Below are 14,016 nucleotides of genomic sequence, written 5' to 3'. Positions count from 1 at the left end.
ATTTTAAAGAACATTTCTAAAAGCAGTGACACATAGCTAGCAAAAATACCCATGTAACCCCTTGGGGTATAGAGAGCATAGCCCCTTTAAATCTTTTTCCTATTGGGGAGGGGGAGTAGTAGGAGAAAGGAGGGAAACTTGGGGGTGTGGCTCTGGAGCCCGGGGAGAGAAGGGCTGCCCGGGACAAAGTGAAGGAGAGAGAACCTGCCTGAAGCCTGGGAGGCCGATCGGGGACACCCTAGGACAGGAGCCAGGGGGAGCACTGTGCCAGGGAGGAATTGCCCAAGAAGGACAGGCCGGAGCTGGACCCAGTATCACTGCTGCCACAAGCTGCATGGGGCTGTGAGTACTAGGGCTTGTGACTCTGTACTGGGAATAAGGAGGGAGGCTGCTAGTTAGTTAAGTGGGGAGGTTGTCGCTCTGTGTGGCTTTGCAGAGAGCGGCAGAAGAGGGCACCGGAGGGGTTTGTTGGGGAAAGTTCATTGGTGCTAAAGACAACCAGGAGTACCCAAGACTCACCGCTGAACTTGATCTTTGCTCAGGACTCCTGAGCTCTGTATGCAGACAGTGCTACCTTTCAGACTGTGCTACCACTAGGAGTGTGGGGCTTTTGTTTGGATGCAGCCCTGTTCTACCGCTCCCGCTACATTTCCCCTTGTTGTTGTTCTCCTCTCATCCCTCTGTAAATAAATATCTCCTTTTGTTATACCCACTGTACTTTTCCTGTGGGTGGGTGTGTTCACTCAGGGGGGTTTGGAACAGGTGCCCCTGTGGTGGAAGGAATTTTTCCTGCTACATTCCTGCGTGCGCCTTCTCTTGGCCAGAGCTGCCTGCAGCGCAGACTCCATCTTGGCCACGAGGGTGCTAAAATTACATCCACATTTCCATTTTAATCATTACTTCTGCTTGTTATTAGTCCTGTGTGGGAATTCAGAACACTGCATTCTCAAAATTCCACAGCAGGACTACAACTGCCCATAAATTATGGCTGACTGTTCTAGAGTATCAGAATTCTCTCTCATATTACTGTATAGTTAATGTCATATTAATAAGGACTCCATGTATTGCAGATTTTAAATCCTACAAGTGCACACAGAACACTGTGTCTTTATGTTTTCACATTAACTGGTGGAAATCTGCACAATGAAATACAGGTTCCCACAAGTAGCAAGCTCTGGCTCGCCCACAGTTTACAGGATTATTGAGAATTCTCCTGAAGTTCCCTGTGAGCAGAGGAGATCTTGGGCACATGGATTCTCACTAGGGTTTTGGGGAGGTATCCTTGTTCCATCTCTGCAGGTGGGAAAAGGGCCAGAGGTGCCTGTTGGATTCTCTAATCCCTGCCCAACTCACAGGTAAGTGGCATAAATTCCTTCAGAAAGACAGTTAAGTCATCCTTTGCACCATGCAACACCCCGAGGTTTCAAAAGACAGTTAGCATTTGAGTGAGGCCTTGGCACCATGTCTCCTATTGGAACCATGTTGGCTATGGCAACAGTTAGCTAAAGGTGGTGAGCACAGTTCCTTGATTGTGGTAAATCTGCTGAGATGTGCGCGCATCTTGGGTAACTCTGGGTTTGGAGGGGGGTAATCCCTTCACCTCTCGCCACTTTCGCAAGAAGTGAAAACCCTGCCCCTGCTAAGAGAAGAAATACAGGAATTCTTGGAAGGCAAAACCAAGGGGGCCAATCCTGGGTGACACTCTAGCAGATCTACACCAGCACAAAGCAGCCCTACACCTGGTGGATCCAGCCCTCACAGGATCACTCCTGAGTAGGGGTATCCTCTGGTGATGTCAAGCCAAGATAGCAGCTCCTAACACCATCTCTAAAGTGGCCCTCATAAGTGTCCTACGGTTGCCATCTGGCCAGTTTTTCTACTACCTTGCCAGTCACCAGTCAAAAGATGCAAATATGCCACTTTTTTTTTTTTTTGCCGCACACATGCAGCCACACACATGGTGATCTTAACTACTGGCTGCACGTGACATCTGGGAGCACACCATGGCCCAGCCAGTACCCAGGTCCCATGCTGTGTGAATGCCGAGCCCTTACCTGCCAAAACCACGACAGTGCTTCTTGGCACTGGGGACTGGCCAGAAAGTTGGACGGATGCATCACCTGAGGGCGAGGCTGACCAGCCAGGAGAATAAGCTAAGGAGAAGGGTGGGGAAGGCAGAGGTTTCTGGGCGGGGACAGGAAGCAGACTTCCCTGGACTGTGCTGTCAGAGGTCTCAGTGCCAGCCTTAGAAAGGCTGAAGCAGAGGCTAGCATTATGGCAGACCATAGAACTCATTTGGACACAGATTCAGTAGGTCTAACCCATACAAGCCTGTTGTGTGGCTGTAGGTACAGTCTTGTGCCCTGGCACAGCGTTGCAGAATGATTTCGACTCCCCTTCCCCTAGGTTGTTTGGGGCTGGGGCTGGCCAGTGGCTGGTTTTTCTGAATCTCAGGAGGTGTCAACCCAAAAGGGACACGGCCAAAGCTTTTCTGTGCTTTGTTGTTACTATAACAGCCCACTCCTCCTCCATTTTCTGGAGTGCCTCATGAAACCTGTCGGGGTTCTGTACTAGAAGAACATCATCATCAGCGTAGTCAAGGTCTGAGATGCCTAGGACTTGACCGAATGCTGCATTATGAGATCCATTGCCTGACAAAAGAGCCAAGATACAGCCCTGCCTGACACCAGATACTGATTTTAAAAGGTGCCGACATCTGATTCCCCAGATGTAAATGGGCTGTGGTTCCATTATGCAGTTCTCTAATCAAGTCCAGCAGAGTGGTAGGGACACCTATGCCCTTTAAGGCCTTCCATAGTGTGACACAGTCAACTGAATCAAATGTAGCCTTAAGATCAATGTATGCTATGTGCAGGGCCTTCCTGAACTCATGCTGTATCTCCAACAACAAGCGGAGGACCAAAATGGCATGGACCTGTTCCTCGTAAAGCCCGACTATTGGAGGCAATTCTTCCAACATAGCAGAGGCTCCAAGTGCGCCAGCAGAACATGCGTAAACACTTTCCCTGGAACGGACAGCAAGGTGATCAGCCTGTAGCTCTTACATTCACTGTGCGGTCCCTTGCCCTCAGAGTGAGATCCCAATACCGTCCTTCCAGGTGGTTGGCAACTGTTCTCCGTACCAGATGAAAGATGGCCAGATGCGTTTCTGCTATAGGGTCAATAGCACATTTTAGCAGCTCTGAGGGGATGCAATCAGCACCGGCTTCGCGTCCATCTTTCAGTTTATAATGGCACGCTTCATCCAATGTTGGTGCATCAGTACAAATGTCTGGGTCCGGAATCGCAGTGGGCTGCTCTGAGCAAGCACCAGCCAGAGGATGGTTCAGGGCACTGTGATAATGTTCCACCCAGCATGAGAGGATGTCATCATTGACATATATGGATGGCCTTGGCTGCCGTTCAGGATGCTGTTTGTAGCAACTACCTCTTGACTTCTGATGTTGCGAATGGTGTGGAATGCTGGCTTCAAGTCGCCCCTTGCTGAGCCAAATTCAACATCGTCCACCACTTGGTTATAATATGCCTTGCGATCACGGAGTGCCAGGGTGCTAAATTTTCACTTCAGCTGGTTATGAGTGCGCTTATCACCACTCTGGCAAGCTGTGGCCTTCAATTTAATTATCTGGAAGGCCTCCTCTGATAGCCAGGGTCGACATGCTGATTGCCTACAGCCAATCGTCTGCTCAGCGGATTGGTGGGGAATAGAAGTGAACAGTGACCAGGCAACCTCAATGTCATCCGGCAAGTTGGCTAGTGCTGAGATTCTATTGCTAATGTCAATATAAAACCTATTGACTAAACCTGGCACGCAAAGTGTGTCGATGTCAAACCTTTTCTTCATCCTCCTCCTCCTCTGAGGGTTTACCTGCTCATCAGAGTGTCAACCACCATATTGGCAACCACTAGGTGGTGATTGTGTCCTAAGCACATTCCGCACCACGATATACTCGACAGGATGCAAAGAGAGTCTGTCACATGTGGTGTTTTGGTCCAGCTCCTTCTGAGTGATGCCATCATGAGAGATCCATGACATCTGGCATCTGCATCGCCACTTGAACCATGACTCAAGAAGGGAAAGATTCTAGGAGGTGCAGAATGTGAGCAAGTGGCAAGAGCTATCGTTGAGTGTGCCTAAACCATAATGACCAATGACCTGTTCAAAATCCATTCACAGGGGGCCAGTAAATATGTTTAGGTCACCCAGGATCACAAGATTGTCATGTGGAGGGACTGTGCATACTAGATGTTCCAATTGATCGTAAAAATGATCTTCAACTGAATCAACAGATTCCTGTATCGGCACACAGACTACTATGACAGTGAGGTAACTGTGCCAATGTTTAAGACGTACAATAAGTAAACGAGAAAACATGGGTGTTGGCAAGGCATCTACAGCTAAGAATAAAACAGGGGCTTTAACCCTGGTGCTGAGTGCTAAGTTATTCATAGTCAAAAGCAAGAGCAAATGATTGTTCTTCCCCCCCCCAAAATATGTACCACCTCCTCCCACTGGGATGAGACAGAGGCACAGTAATGTGACCCTTTTCTTGGTCTAAGAGTAATGCCTTCACGCTATGCAATCCGAGCCGTTGAGTCTGTCTCAGCAACATCCTTCACTTGGGTAGCTAGGTGCAGCTGCTGTCCTACATCTTTGCAGCCTGTGCATTTTCAGAGTTCATGTTGGATCTGTCCACCTCTCAATGCCCAAGGCGATATTTCAGACAAGCCTTCATCGCTGATGGCATAGCTCCAACAAGCAATCCCCTACTTTAGATGTTACACCCGCTCCACCACAGCGGGGTACAGGTCAGACTGGTTCATTGCATGACATGTTACAATATGGAAATGATCAGTGTGTGTTTCTTATTGCTTAGTATCATATACTGGGAACTGCAAAAAATTCAAAACATGAAAGCAAAAGAAGTTCACCCACTCAAATGCAAAGCAAATACCTATAACCAAGCAAGAATTCAGGTTACATAAGCCCCTTTTTCCTGGGTAGCAAAATACTAATTAGGAAAATAATTTTAAAAATTATCAGTGGAACATTGTAAATAAAATACCTTAATTCAAAATTGTTAGCTTTGCCTTTAAAACCCACCAACATTGTCCTGCTTCATTAAAAAGTGCAATTATTAATCCTTAAACAAAAAAATAATCGCACATACTGCTCTAAGCTAACCAAATTCCTGGCAATCTCTATTCACTGCAAACCTGAGCTCAGGAAAATCATCTTTCTATCTGAATGCCTCCTCACCACCACAAATATGAAATGAATGAAGTTGATTAACTATTCTTTAGGAAGAAAAGGAGTACTTGTGGCACCTTAGAGACTAACAAAGGTATTTGAGCATAAGCTTTCGTGAGCTACCGCTCACTTCATCCGATGTTTTATATAGGCAAAAAGGCCAGTGAAAATAAAGCTCATCTCCCCAGACACGTAGGTTATGCTAAAATCAACCCATTGTAGAACAACAGAGGAAAAGAATGAACAAGAAAATTGATTATGAACAGATCTGAAATAATTCTAGTCATGACAGAAATCACAGAAACTGGAAGTGACCTTCCTGGTCCGTCTAGTACAGTCCCCTGCACTGAGGCGGGACTAAGGATTACCTAGACCAGAGCTTCTCGCAACAAAATTTTTTGATGGCCTCAGAGTGCAGCCACCAACTCTTGCTGACAATTTTTCCGAAAATACTTAATTAACTTTAGGAGAAAAATAATTGTGCACATAAACACATCCAAATCATTGTCATTTATTTACATTATTTTTTATTATTGAGTCTGAAAAAAACAACCCCCTATGTACAGTCATCTCTATTCTTTACTGGACCTCAACATCATAGAAACACCAATAAGGTGCTTTGCACGTTCTTGTCTTTTTTGTTATTGTTTCTTTTGCTTTTTTGGTAAAATGTGGATGTCTGTACAACAGTTCTACCTGGAGTTCTTATTCTTGTGCTCAGCGCATGAAACAGAGCAGGAGCCTCTCACTCTGCCTGGAAGGTGCCAAACCCTGCAGCATGCGGAGGCCATTCAACTGCTTGCAACTGTAAACAGCGAGTGTGGCCCCAGGATGGGGAAATGCCGACCTCTGTCTGTCTGTCCCTGCCTTCTGCAGCCAGTCAGCGAGAGAGAGCCCCAGGAAAGATGAGTTGGGAACTCAATGGCTGCCTGCAGAATCCGAGGTTCCCTGTGCTCTGGCCGGGTGGGAGCGGGGGAACCCAAAGGATCACCCAAGTGACCAAAGGCTGCAGCTTCCTTCACAGACAAGAGCTGCCTCTGGCGCCACTCACACCAGCCCCACGTCTCCAGAAGCACTGCCCAGAGACCCCAAGGAAGCTGCCCGATGTAGGGCGCCAATCTCTGCTGGTAGCACCAGCAGAAATGCCAATGTGGCGCAGCTTTCTATCCTTGGTAACAGCTATTAAGGAGCAACAGCGGGGTGCTGCAGGGAGGGGCACTGCTTTGCCCCTTTGCCCACTAACCACTTATGCTTTGGAGGCTGTCGTGGCCACACAAAAAAATCCACATGCGGCCACAGTGCCTGCATTTGAGAAACATTGATCTAGACAATCTGTGATAGACCACCCCAGTCATTGTCACATTTGGTGACAATGTATACCTTCAAATCAGCGGCACTGCAATGGGTACCCACATGGCCCCACAGTATGCCAACATTTTTATGGCTGACTTAGAACAACGCTTCCTCAGCTCTCGTCCCCTAATGCCCCTACTCTACTTGCGCTACATTGATGACATCTTCATCATCTGGACCCATGGAAAAGAAGCTCTTGAGGAATTCCACCATGATTTCAACAATTTCCATCCCACCATCAACCTCAGCCTGGACCAGTCCACACAAGAGATCCACTTCCTGGACATTACGGTGCTAATAAGCGATGGTCACATAAACACCACCCTATATCGGAAACCTACTGACCGCTATTCCTACCTACATGCCTCTAGCTTTCATCCAGATCATACCACTCGATCCATTGTCTACAGCCAAGCGCTACGATATAACCGCATTTGCTCCAACCCCTCAGACAGAGACAAACACCTACAAGATCTCTATCATGCATTCCTACAACTACAATACCCACCTGCTGAAGTGAAGAAACAGATTGACAGAGCCAGAAGAGTACACAGAAGTCACCTACTACAGGACAGGCCCAACAAAGAAAACAACAGAACGCCACTAGCCATCACCTTCAGCCCCCAACTAAAACCTCTCCAACGCATCATCAAGGATCTACAACCTATCCTGAAGGACGAGCCATCGCTCTCTCAGATCTTGGGAGATAGACCAGTCCTTGCTTACAGACAGCCCCCCAATCTGAAGCAAATACTCACCAGCAACCACACACCACACAACAGAACCACTAACCCAGGAACCTATCCTTGCAACAAAGCCCGTTGCCAACTCTGTCCACATATCTATTCAGGGGATACCATCATAGGGCCTAATCACATCAGCCACACTATCAGAGGCTCGTTCACCTGCGCATCTACCAATGTGATATATGCCATCATGTGCCAGCAATGCCCCTCTGCCATGTACATTGGCCAAACTGGACAGTCTCTACGTAAAAGAATGAATGGACACAAATCAGACGTCAAGAATTATAACATTCAAAAACCAGTCGGAGAACACTTCAATCTCTCTGGTCACTCGATCACAGACCTAAGAGTGGCTATACTTCAACAAAAAAGCTTCAGAAACAGACTCCAACGAGAGACTGCTGAATTGGAATTAATTTGCAAACTGGATACAATTAACTTAGGCTTGAATAGAGACTGGGAATGGATGAGTCATTACACAAAGTAAAACTATTTCCCCATGGTATTTCTCCCCCCCACCCCACCCCCCACTGTTCCTCTGATATTCTTGTTAACTGCTGGAATTAGCCTACCTGCTTGTCACCATGGAAGGTTTTCCTCCTTTTCCCTCCCCCGCTGTGGGTGATGGCTTATCTTAAGTGATCACTCTCCTTACAGTGTGTATGATAAACCCATTGTTTCATGTTCTCTGTGTGTGTGTGTATATAAATCTCTCCTCTGTTTTTTCCACCAAATGCATCCGATGAAGTGAGCTGTAGCTCACGAAAGCTTATGCTCTAATAAATTTGTTAGTCTCTAAGGTGCCACAAGTACTCCTTTTCTTTTTGCGAATACAGACTAACACGGCTGCTACTCTGGAACCCAGTCTAACTGGTTGTTTTAAAATTTCCAGTGACATTTCACAACCTCCCTAGGTAATTTGTTTGAGTGCTTAACCAGTGTTTACAGCGAGGAAGTTTTTCCTAATGTCTAACCTAAATCTTGCTGCAATTTAAGCCCATTGTTTCTTGTCTTGTCCTCAGAGGATACGGAGAACAAAGTATCGGGGGTAGCCTTGTTAGTCTGTATCCCCAAAAAGAACAAGGATCTGGTGGCACCTTAAAGACTAACATTTATTTGCGCATAAGTTTCTGTGGATAAAAAAAGCACTTCTTCAGATGTATCAGAAGTGTTTTGTTTTGTTTTTTACCCATGAAAGCTTATGTCCCATCAAGGTTCCTTCCACTCTGAACTCTAGGGTACAGATGTGGAGACCTGCATGAAAGACCCCCTAAGCTTATTCTTACCAGCTTAGGTTAAAACTTCCACAAGGTACAATCTTTTACCTTTTATCATTGGACCTTATGCTGCCACCACCAAGGGTGTTAAAGAACAGGGAAAGAGTCTACTTGGAGATGTCTCTCCCCCCCCCCCCAGATCCTCCCCAAACACTACACCCCCTTTCCTGGGGAAGGCTTGATAACAAGCCTCACAATTTGCATAGGTGAACACAGACCCAAACCCTTGGATCTTAAGGGCAATGAAAAAGCAATCAGGTTCTTAAAAGAGAATTTTAATTAAAGTAAAAGAAAAACCTCTGTAAAATCAGAAAGGGAAATACCTTACAGAGTAGTTATATTCAAAACAGAGAATCCCTCTAGGCAAAACCGTAAGTTACAAAAAGACACAAAAACAGGAATATACATCCCATTTAGCACAACTTATTTTATCAGCCATTTAAACAAAACAGAATCCAACACATATCTAACTAGATTGCTTACTAACTCTTTACAGGAGTTCTGACCTGCATTCCTGCTCTGGTCCCGGCAAAAGCATCACACACACACACAGACCCTTTGCCCCCCCACCCCCAGTTTTGAAAGTAACTGGTCTCCTTGTTGGTCATTTTGGTCAGGTGCCAGCGAGGTTATCCTAGATTCTTAACTCTTTACAGGTGAAGGGGTTTTGCCTCTGGCCAGGAGGGATTTTATAGTTCTGTATACAGAAAGGTGGTTACCCTTCTCTATATTTAGGACATGCCCAAACAAATCTATTAGTCTTTAAGGTGCCACCAGACTCCAAGGAAAACAAATTATCACTAAGGCTGCGAGTAATCTGTCACGGAGGTCACCGATTCCATGATTTTCTGTGACCTCTGTAGTGGCTGGTGCCCAGTTGGGCAGCCCCTGGGCCGCCAGCAGCAGTTTGGGTGTGTAGGAGGGGGTTCAGGGTTGGGGTGGGGGATGGGTAGTGTGGGGGGGACTCCCTGGCTCCCACTGGCATGGCACCTCTGCAGCTCCTAGGCGGCAGAAGGGTGTCCGCACCACATGCTGCCCACGCCCGCAGGTCCCGCCCCTACAGCTCCCATTGGCTGTGGGTCTGGGCCAGTGAAGCTGCGGCAGCCAGCGCTTGTGGCGGGAGCAGTGGAGCCCCTGCCCTGGCCCCTGCCTCCGTTGCCTCGGAGCTGCAGGGACGCGGAGCAGGGTAAAAAGCCCTGCCAACTCTCCCTCCCCCAGTACCAGTGGTGTGGCCCAACCACTCCCCACCACCAGTACCAGCGCGGGTCCCAGACCATCTCCCCCAGCACCTCTGTTCCCTCTAAGCTGTACGCCCGCACATAGATATTAAACCCCGTACACACGGCGAAACACCATGCACACTCCGGCTTCAGTGGCAGCTTTTTTTGTGTGTGGTGTTTTTTTGATTTGTTTTTTTTTTTGTTTGTTTGTTTTTTTTTAAACACACTTCAGCAGCAGTACAGAAGAAATTTTTTTTGCACACACAGCCTGTTAAAAATTAGAGGGAACATTGCCCAGCACCCATGGTGCCCTGCCCACATTTTAGTCAGGGAGAGTATTTTTAGTAAAAGTCATGGACAGTGAATTTTTGTTTACGGCCTGTGACCTATCCCTGACTTTTACTAAAAATACCCATGACTAAAACATAGCCTTTATCATCATCTTCCTCTTTATAACAACCTTACACATTTGAAGACTCATCATATCCCCCTTCAGTTTTCCTTCTCCAAACTAAATAAACCCAAGTTTTTCAATCTTTCCTCATAGGTCTAGACCTTGAATTCATTTTTGTTGATTTCCTCTGGGCTTTCTCCAATTTGTCCACCTTTCCTGAAGTGTGGTGCCCAGAAAGGGAAAAAGTAAATAAGTTAGCTCAAACAGAAGGTATTTTGCATTCATGGCTGAAAGATTTGAATAGCCTTCCGGATTTTCCTTTTGAAAGCTACTTTGCTGCAAAATGCCAGAGCTATTGTTGTAAATATAGCATCCCACTGGAATTAATAGGAGTTGCCTGTGTGCACAGAGGGCAGAATTTAGCTCTGTGTATGCTATTGTTCCAGAGCTATGTGGCGACCTTGCAGGCAGCTTGAATCTATAGGAAACAATAGTCCATGGAGCCCATATTTATGGTCTTCCACAGTATGGGAGAAAAGCCATGGACATTTTCTGCTGGACAGAATCCTTTGAAGGTGACATTTCTGGCACTATCAGTAACACTTCAACAAAGTTGGTGAACATCTAAAATGTTTTCAAATCTAGATGCCTAAAGTTAGGGCATATATCTTCAGTTAGGCAGCAGGCAGATTTTTAAAGGCACAAATAGCAGGTAGGTGCTCAAGTTAGCACTAATTTTTGGGTACCCCCCATTTCTGGGAGCCCATTTAAGCTCTTTCCAAAAAATCAATGATGGGTTGGGTGCATACTACTGCGCGCTTTTGAAAATCTCCCAACATTAAAAAAGGAGCCTTATTTTTGGAAATGCTGAGCATCTACAAATCACATTAATCTTGGCTTGAACATCAGGGTATTTTAATTAAGATATCTAAATATGGATTTACGAGCCTAAATTTGGGCACCCAAATATTTTGGCCTTTGTTCTTTGACTCCTGATTTATTAAGGATGAAGGCAAATATAAACAAGGAAACTTTGTGGGTAAGGCACTGACTCCATGCTACCACACTGAATTAATAAGGTTATTAGGGTGACCAGACCAGGGCTGCCCGGGGGGGGGGGAGAGGGCAAGTGGGGCAATTTGCCTCAGGCCCTGGGCTCTGCAGGGGCCCCCACAAGTACACAGTATTCTATAGTATTCCAACTTTTTTTTTTATGGAAGGGCCAGTGGCGTAGCCAGGTGGAGCGAACACAAAAAAGGCACCATCCACTGCGGCACTTTTACTCACCTGGCAGCGCTTTTACTGACGGGGCGGCACTCCGGGTCTTCGGCGCCAGGTCCTTCAGGGCCACCGAACACACTAGGAGCGAGTGAAGGACCCACCGCCAAAGACCCAGAGTGCTGCCAGGTGAGTAAAAATTAAAAGGCACTTAATTAAAGGGCCCCTGAAATTGCTTTGCCCCAGACTCCCTGAATCCTCTGGGCAGTCCTGGACCAGACAGCAAGTGTGAAAAATCAGGACCAGGGTGGGAGGTAATAAGAGTCTATATAAGAAAAACACCCAAAAATCGGGACTGTCCCGGTCACAATCTGGTCACCCCAATTGTTATTAGAATATTTATTCAACCTACGGTCATCTTCTACTACCAAATTTTTGATGGGAGAGATCCTTCATGTGAATTCCCACTGAAGCCAACAGAAGTCCAGGTTGTACAGCACTTTGCAGATTTGGATGCTTTAGGGGAGGCACAAATGGGAATTTATTACCCATCTCCAGTTAACTTTCAGTGGGAGATAGGTGCCTAAACTGCCCTTTGTGCTTTGGAAACTCTTCCTTACCGCTTTTAATTTTTAATTGTAGTGACTGTCCTGATGATCAGGTCTCATGCAAATCATCCTGCTTATGTGCCCCATCTACAGAAGCTTAAAATTGAAAAGTTTGATTAAGAAATTCTGCCAGGCTGCTTCACTGAAGTTTTAGTGCTGGTGCCTCATGTCCCCATTCTTTCATTAGGCCTGGCTGAACTACATGTTCCATGTTTTTGGAGTCTTTACGTTTATTAAAAACGCCCACAAAGCCAAACGTTTACATGGAAAACAATTTTTTTTTAAATCATTTTGCCAAAACAATTTTCTATCGGAAAACAGCTTTGATAGAAAACTTCCACCCCACACTACAGTTACACTAGATCAGTGGTCCCCAAACTTTTTTACCTCCCACCCCCCGCTTTACCCCGTCTCTGCCCCCGCACCCCCAGAGCCAGGTCCAGGAGTGGGGCTGCGGCTCTGGAGTGGAGGGTGCAGAGGGGGTAAAGGCTGGGGCCCCAGCTGGAGCTTGGGGCAGAACCTTGGCCAGAGGCCCTGGGAGAAGGGGCTGGCAGCTGGGGCTAGAGCCAGCAGCGGAGCTGGGTGGTCTCCTGCCCCACTCCCCATGAGGGCTGGCCCAGGCCCTGGCCATGCCCCCCCAAACCTTCCTCTGTGCCTTCCTACAGGGGTGCACCCAACAGTTTGGGGACACCTACACTAGATTTTCCCTTTTATTTATTATTCATTCAGTACTCAAGTGCTGTAATTTTAGGGAAGATACAATGTGTTCATAAATATTGATATTGAATTCCCACTCAAAGTGAAAAAGTCAACCTTAACTATGGAGCTGAGACCTGCACCTCAGTAACGACTGTAGGCCTTCTCGCAGTTTTAGAGCTTCTTGTTTTGTCTGTCTCCTGTCTTGTTGAAACTCCATTTCTCCCAGTCAGCTTTTACCTCACATACATAAAAAGTTATTCAGTCAGAGTGCTGTTCCTGCCCTAGGTCTCCACATTTTGTGGTGGACTCAGGGTAGATCTTATCACTTTCTTTACATGCATCAGTAACTCCTTTCCCCATGGCAGGCCTACCATTAGTTTTACTTGGCAGCACAAACAAAAAAAATTCCCACCCTAAAAACAAGCAACCACTTTTTTCAAAAAACACCTTTTTGGCAGACAACAACAACGTGCTAGACCATGAGGGTTCTACAATATCACTGGTTTGGTTTTTAAAAGATTTACAGACAGATTTTTACTGAGCTGGTTAGTTAACACTTGAATTTCAATTACCATCATTTATACATTGCAAGTAGTATACCAATACCCTGCATTTTTACAGTACCTTTAATTGGATCTCACCTAAATTGAGCTTCTCCACATTCTTAGAAACTAGTAAGTATTCTTGATATCTGTTTTACACACAGGTAAACAAAAGCCAACACACATCAAGTGATTTAACTAAGCTCAAACTGCAAGCCAATAGCAAAGCTCTGAATAAACTCAGAAATCATGAAGTTAAGTCCCTTTGTTCTAACCACTAGACACAGCACTGTTTCTCCTATGACTATTGCCTGATTTCAGTTACTGAAGTAAACTATGAAAAACTGTAGAAAATGCTCATATGGAGTCATACATAAGAGTTCTGTGAGCACTGGAAGTATTTTTTTTTAATTCAAGCAGAAGTATGTTTCTTCTTGCTGCTGCTGCTGTTTTGGTACACAGAAAAAAGGTAAGAAGTAGGAAAACAAATATAATGCCATCAGATCAAAAATATTCTCCCACTAATCTAGGGTTCATGTGATATGGGCAACATTTGGTGGGGTACTGTAGGATTTTTGTTGTTGTCACAGGACTTTTTTGAACCACTTAAGTGCTTTGAAGAACCTGTCATGTCAGTTCCTGCAGCTTGCTCAAGTTTGGCCACATTTTTCAGCAGATAGCACTGTA

The 14,016-nt window shown here is 46.0% G+C and overlaps 1 protein-coding gene across 3 annotated transcripts in view; it reads right to left on the bottom strand.

Moving 5' to 3' along the window:
- Positions 1-14,016, bottom strand: part of TPD52L1 (TPD52 like 1) — a 100,427-nt gene that overhangs the window by 46,915 nt on the left and 39,496 nt on the right. The window lies entirely within an intron of this gene.

This window comes from Dermochelys coriacea, chromosome 3, assembly GCF_009764565.3.
Source record: "Dermochelys coriacea isolate rDerCor1 chromosome 3, rDerCor1.pri.v4, whole genome shotgun sequence".
Lineage (NCBI taxonomy): Eukaryota > Metazoa > Chordata > Testudines > Dermochelyidae > Dermochelys > Dermochelys coriacea.
The sequence above is the reverse complement of the archived record's forward strand: the minus strand, read 5'-3'. Positions and strand labels throughout refer to the sequence as shown.